The 7,500-nt window shown below is 35.3% G+C and overlaps 1 protein-coding gene across 7 annotated transcripts in view; it reads left to right on the plus strand.

Annotated features, from left to right (window-relative positions):
• The window catches only part of LOC106878768 (irregular chiasm C-roughest protein), an 898,223-nt gene that overhangs the window by 503,388 nt on the left and 387,335 nt on the right, over positions 1-7,500 (plus strand). The window lies entirely within an intron of this gene.

Genomic DNA, 7,500 nt, shown 5'->3' on the forward strand with positions numbered 1-7,500 from the left:
AAATATTTTAGGAAATCAAACAATGAAAGCTACCAAAGTTCTGTGTAATAAACAGTGTTACAATAACAAATACCCTCTTCCACCGCTCATTTAAAACACAGGCAGAATGGTCACCAGAGTCTCAATCATGTCGACTGTATTATTATCCAGAAAAATAATGAAAGAAGCCAAAACTAAAAACAGTGCCACATAGAATTTAACTTAGATAAGTTCTGATCATTTGTTGTTCTTGTTAAATTTTGGAATCATACCAAAAATGTAATAGTAAATATAAAAGGTAGCAAAATGATATAATGGGAATAAAGCTGCTGATTAAGACCCGGTTCAAAAATTCAAAATACAGATGGGAGGTGTGTTTTAGCACCTTTGCTCCAGTTTGAGACAAATGACACTGACAGAATGCTCTTTCAAAGACACAAATAAAACAACAGAAGAAATGGTTGGCTTGGAAGGTTGAAAACAAATGGCAGGCCTATCATTAGGAATAGAGACATGCTGTAAACAAAAAGAAACTGCTAGAACAGAAATGTTGAACAACTCAGACGATATTGTTAAAGTTGAACAATACAGAGAATTGAACAAAACAGTCAAAAACAGCCATCGAAACACAAAAGAACAAAAACCTAGCAGACAAAAATAGAATTAGCAGAAGCTGGCTTCAAGAACAATAATAATAGTGGAAACCTTTTCAAGTTGTTCTATGAAATGTAGAGGAAGAACTGGAAAACATAGAATGTGAGAAAAGATAAAGACAGTAACATAGATACAAACCCACAGCTGAGGCATTTCAATGGTAGAAAGATCGTTTTTAATAACAACTTAACTCTAACTTCTTCCAACACAATCTGGGAGTCGTATCAAGAATCCCTGATGATCCATCTAATGTGGATATTTGGGCAGAAATAACAAAGAAAGAAAATTTTTCTAGATTGATAAAAACGTTCCTCGTTATAGATGCCATCGGTGTTGAAATACTTAAAAATAGAAAGGGAGCAAATGGTTTATATGTTACATTGAATATTCAACATAGAATGGAGAAAAGAGAAGTCCCTAAATATACAGGATCCATAAGATGAATTTATATTAAGGTTTAGGAGTAAACTCCTTCAAACTACAGAAAAATATCTCTCTGTTAGCTGTTTGAAGTTTGTTGCATATGCTGTTGAGTAACCTATCCCTTCTGTGAAACTCTCAAAGAAGAAAGCTTCTTTGGAAGATGCCAAAGTTCAGGAAACCAGAAACAGTCTGGCAGCTGCAAAACAAGTGAATCAGCAGAACAAGACTGCTGCAGCACTTAGTGCTGTAACAGCTTTGTCCTCGGCCTCAGCTCAGCAATACACTGCACAGCGAAAGATGTACATCGAAGAACAAAACAACAGAATAAAAGAAGCAGATGACAGCAGAGAAAACACCACAGAATGAAAAGCCATAAACAACATGTCTGATTGCAAATCTAAGCAAGCATCAAAACTAAAAGCAAGTTATTTGCAAGATCAACTGGCTGAGAATCCCACTTTGAAAAGCTGCTCAACAGCTTTTCAACAATTGCCACAGACAATTTTGCTGTGACACCAATCTAATCACTGCTCACCAATATTCCAACAGGTGAAGTTACCTTCAAAGAAGCATTAACTGTTGCTAAACAAATCAAGACCAGCAAATCGTGTGGTGTAGATGGTGGGCCTCCAGAAGTTCTTCAGATTCTTAAGTTACTTCTTTTACTTCTTGTATTTATAGAGAAATATAGTAAGACTAAATAGTCATGATTGGATTGTCTTTAATCAGAAGTCTGTCAGCAATAACAAATAAAACAACAATGTTTCTACTAATAAAAGACAAATCTTTGCGTGTTATATTTGATGTAACTAACCCCTACCCTGGAACATGACTGGTATTTACTAAATTTCTGAGTAAATTTAAGTTGGCTCCAACTGGGCCAAAATGCAAAATAATTCATTTGGGGAGGAAAGGGCTATGTATATAGCTTGTTTACAATTATCACATGATGCTAGGACAAGGGTACACACCCAAGTACACCTGTACATATGTATACACATGCAGTTTGTATGAATATATATATATATATATAAGGATTTACTTTTTGTAATGGGATAAAAAAAAACCAAGGTTGTGTATATTTTAGAACATTTATAACTAGAAGGTCTTACAGCTGTTTCCAAGATATTTATTATATCCCTTCATCGGAGACGGTGTGAGAAAATGGTTGAGCAATAGTTAATTTAGATAAGATAGGAAATAGAGAGTGAACTGGAGGAACAAAAATAGATGTGAGATATGCAGGGATATCGTATTTGTAAATCCATTGTTTAGGCAGAATGGTATACGTATAAGATTCCAATACCTTGTGAATAAAACCCAATAGTCTTTAAAATTGGTCATTGCATTTGTAAATCCATTATTAAGATACCAATACCTTATGAGTAAAATCCAACAGTCTTTGAAATTGTTGATTCCAAATACAGAGTTTATATATATATATCATCATCACCGTTTAACGTCCGCTTTCCATGCTAGCATGGGTTGGACAATTTGACTGAGGACTGGCAAGCTAGAAGGCTGCACCAGGCTCCAATCTGATTTGGCAGAGTTTCTACAGCTGGATGCCCTTCCTAACGCCAACCACTCCGAGATATATATATATATATATATATATATATATATATAGAAGCTCTCATGTGTCCTGTTAGAAGTATGACTGTTACTGTTGATTTTAGAGTTCCACATAGATTATCATTATGATGATAATTTATGCGCTTCCAGTAGAGTGGTTTGGCTATACATATATATGTGTGTGTGTATTATATTATCATTTGGGGTCATATCACCTTAGATTTGTCGATCTAGTTTTCTTTTTTTTTTATGCTGTCTTTTAGTCTGAAAATGTGGTTGGCAATACCCAGGATCTTTTAAAAGGCCTCAAACATTGATGAAAGGGAGTTTTCCCATATCAAAGATCTCATCTGAATGCTTTCAACAAAAATTCACTAAACGTCCCCAAGTGTCAGTTTGTGGTGCTGTTAAATTGAGTGTAGATTCAGTCTGTCACCCAGGAATTGAACTCAGAATGAAAAAAAGCCTGAACAAACACCACAAGGTATCTAATCTGGCAGTCCAGTTCTACCTCCTGCTTATGGCGCTATGCTGGTATTTTATTTAATGGTCCCAGAAGGATGGATGACAAAACCGATTTTGTTTGAGATTTGAACTCAAAACATAAGCTGCCGGAATAAACACTGCAAAGTATGTCATCCACTCCCCTTTCTCTCATAATATTTTTCTATCACCATGGGTCATAAAACTGTGCTACTACTACCACCACCACCTCTACTACTACTACTACTACTACTATTTTCGATAGAAGAGTGTAGTATGGTTGTCATCCTGTAGCAAGTTGTCCTTCATTGCTTCAAAAACAGTGAGATTCTGTCATTTATCTAAAAAGAGCAAAACACAAGTGCATCTGTTTTGCCTGAAAATGATAAATCAATTGCTTTTTTTTTTCCTTGTTTTTTTTTTTGTTTAATAATTGTCTGTAAGATTAGATCAGCTGTTTGACGAGGAATGAATAAGTTATAGTTGTAGGAAGAACACAAATAAATCCAAAAACTGCTCTTTAATAAACATTTTATCAACATTTTGTATTTCATATTGATGTAGTTTATTGTTTTGAATTCACCAGCTGTTTCAGACATGTTCTTTACTTGGCAGCTTAAACTATTTAGTATTGGATTTACCATGCTGGAGCACTGATATATTTAAGACAGTCCTTCTGCCAGTCTATTTTCAGTATGTTTATTTACAATATGAATTAGAAACTAAAGAAAAAAAAATATCTTAATGAAGGGTAAAATAACCTTAATGATTACCAAATAAGTGAAGAGGAAAATATAAGCAAGGCAATTAATCATGATTTTGAAAATGAACTCCATGGTGTAATGAATCATAATTAAAGAAATCAATCATTATAAAACTCCACTGAATAATAATAATAATAATAATAATAATAATAATAATAATAATAGTCAAGATGAAGAGTGTGATTTTAGATGTTTTATTTTTTGAACAATATTTCGACAGAACGTCTGTCTTTCTCAAGTTCAAACCAAAAGGTGATTGAAAATTCAAAATTTCAGAAACCAAACGTAAACTATGAACGTGAGTAACCAGCGTCCATACGTTGATAGAATGACATCATCAGCTTTTGTCAGTTTTTTTTAATAAGCAGAAAGAAAGAAAGAAAAAGGAAGACGACAGAAAAAGAAAAGAAAAAGAGAGAAAGAAGAATATTCAATCAAACAGTTTTGTATAAATTTGATGATATTCTCCTGTCATCTTATTCATTCCTCCAGGGCGTGATGTCAATAACCCGCAAACATATTTCTCCTCATACATTCTGAGAAGTGAAAGTGGTGTACATTCAGGATATTTTTTGAGAATGTGCACTTTCAAATCTTCTTCAAAATTGCAGCCGCTTGAAACGAAATGTTCAGCAAGTTCTGTTGAACTACTGTTCTTGTGCCTGACGTCGAATCTGTGCCCATTAAACCTTTTGTTTAATTGTTCCGTTGTACAACCAACATAAATCAAGTTATGTTTCGTGTTTAGGAAAGTGGTTATACACCATTAGGTGTACACCTGCTTTTCTATATTAAATTCGGAATAAACAACGTGACGCAGAACTCTGAACTATCAACACAACAATATTTATTTATGGAGGAAAATAGGCAGCCTTTGGTTGCTGAGACGCCGGAATGTTGTTGTGAGCTGTCCCCAGAGTTGGAATGCTGGAGAGACAGCTTGATATGACCACGCTCATGTGAGAGAGCTCTGTTGGACCTGTGTTACCTCTTCGCCGGCTGGCGAGAAAAGAGAATGAAAAGAGTGGGAATGTTTAGATGTTAAATTCCACGCATGCGTGGATAAAAACGCAGTAATGGCGACTGTACCTTGGCGCCAAATGACGTCACTACACGTGCATTCTGCACCGTACACTAAATGGGAATCTTTGCAGGTTCCCCCTTCTGTATAAATCATAACATTATGATTTTTGATGGTATTCACTTCACTCATGTTTGCAAGCCAACGTCATCCCACATATATCTCCACCGCCGCTCCGATCATCCACATCATCTTATTCGGTCAAATCCGAAATCCCAATTTTTGAGGATAAAACGGATTTGCACTGACATAGGGGATTACTGGAAACATGCAAATGCTTTTGTATGTCATTATGTTAAACGAGGTTACAGTGAATCACGTTTAAAGGAAATAGCAAGTGAAATAGCTAAGATTAGCAAAGATAGTCAAACCTACAAGCCTAATCTTAGCAAACAAAATACAACAGATTACAGAATTCCTTTAGTGATTAACTGGCACCGACGTTTCGCTGGCATTCCAAAAGTGTTGCATGAAAGTTACCAACATGTGGTGAAAAAATATCCCAGTTTCAAACAAACATTTCCTCAGCCACCCATTGTAGCCTTTCGACGGAATAAGAACATAAAAGAATTATTGACCTCTATATCTGACTCCAAGAAAACGAACATTGGAGTATCTACACGCTGTACCTTGAAGAACAGCCGCAAGAGAGGTAAGCCCTGTTCATTGTGCAACAACATGAGTGAAGTGAATACCATCAAAAATCATAATAGAAATGTTATGATTTATACAGAAGGGGGAACCTGCAAAGATTCCCATTTAGTGTACGGTGCAGAATGCACGAAACATAACTTGATTTATGTTGGTTGTACAACGGAACAATTAAACAAAAGGTTTAATGGGCACAGATTCGACGTCAGGCACAAGAACAGTAGTTCAACAGAACTTGCTGAACATTTCGTTTCAAGCGGCTGCAATTTTGAAGAAGATTTGAAAGTGCACATTCTCAAAAAATATCCTGAATGTACCCCACTTTCACTTCTCAGAATGTATGAGGAGAAATATGTTTGCGGGTTATTGACATCACGCCCTGGAGGAATGAATAAGCTGACAGGAGAATATCATCAAATTTATACAAAACTGTTTGATTGAATATTCTTCTTTCTCTCTTTTTCTTTTCTTTTTCTGTTGTCTTCCTTTTTCTTTCTTTCTTTCTGCTTATTAAAAAAACTGACAAAAGCTGATGATGTCATTCTATCAACGTATGGACGCTGGTTACTCACGTTCATAGTTTACGTTTGGTTTCTGAAATTTTGAATTTTCAATCACCTTTTGGTTTGAACTTGAGAAAGACAGACGTTCTGTCGAAATATTGTTCAAAAAATAAAACATCTAAAATCGCACTCTTCGTCTTGACTATTTACCTTCGTGAAGAGTTACGTCAATCCTTTTTTTAAAATATAATAATAATAATAATAATAATAATAATAATAATAATAATAAATATACTGCTGATAAACGAAAAGAAATCATCATCGTCATCGTCATCGTCGTCATCATCATCATCATCATCATCATCATCAGGCTGTAATTTGTAAAGGTCTGCTGTTTAAGAGTAACGTTTAACCAGATTTACACTTTCCTATAGCAAGAGATTTATGTTGAAAGCTTTGAAGGAATATTCTAGACAAATAGAATTGGTGTCTGGCCTGCTTCTGCTACCGCTTCCATTAAAGATAGTCATATGAAGTTAAACGTTCACTTATTTACTGCAGAACAAATGGATAAGGAACTTGCAATTATTGGAAAGAGAGGTGAGTTTAGACATCTTTGAATAGATTAATGTTTGCAGTCTTTGGAGAAATCTCCATTTAACTAAAACAAGAAGAAAAGAAAGAAAACCAAGTCTATCACTGTCACCATCATCATTGTCAACATCATCATCATTATTATCATTACTATTATCATCATCATCATCACTATAACCATTGTCATCATCATCATTGTCATTACCATCATCATAAACACCACCATCATCATCACCACCATCTCCATTCTCATGAGATGCTTTTTCTTCCTCGTCAACACAGGATGAATAGTTCTGCAAAATGGTTTTTCTCTCTCTTCCAACAAAAGCCTCTTCTGTTTAAGGTCATTTCCTCTGATATCATCCTTAATATTTCCCTCACCTCTGACCCTCTCAGCTCTCCTAGATGACCATCGATAATCAGGCCCTCATTCCTGCTCCATGCTGTTCTCCATTCAAAGCGAAATTGAAGAAACAGTTTAACACAGAAACTTAATAAATAAATAAATAGAAACACAACACACTTCAGCCAAGGAATGTGTACATAGTCAACTGATCTGCTAGAAATAACAGCTAACACTCTTTCTCAAATCAATCCCTACGACAGTAAATAAGAAAGGATGTTTCTCCTTCACTGGACAGGTGTGGACAAAGGGCTGTGCTATACCTATGACCCTTTATAGGTCATTTTGCAACCCGTAATGGTCAGTACAGATTGATGACTAATTACTGCTGGGAAATACATGCAAGCCTAGTACTTATTTTATCAGTCTATTTTGCTGAACCGCTAAGTT

Source organism: Octopus bimaculoides, chromosome 5 (assembly GCF_046866305.1).
Source record: "Octopus bimaculoides isolate indiv1 chromosome 5, ASM4686630v1, whole genome shotgun sequence".
NCBI classification, from domain to species: Eukaryota; Metazoa; Mollusca; class Cephalopoda; order Octopoda; family Octopodidae; genus Octopus; species Octopus bimaculoides.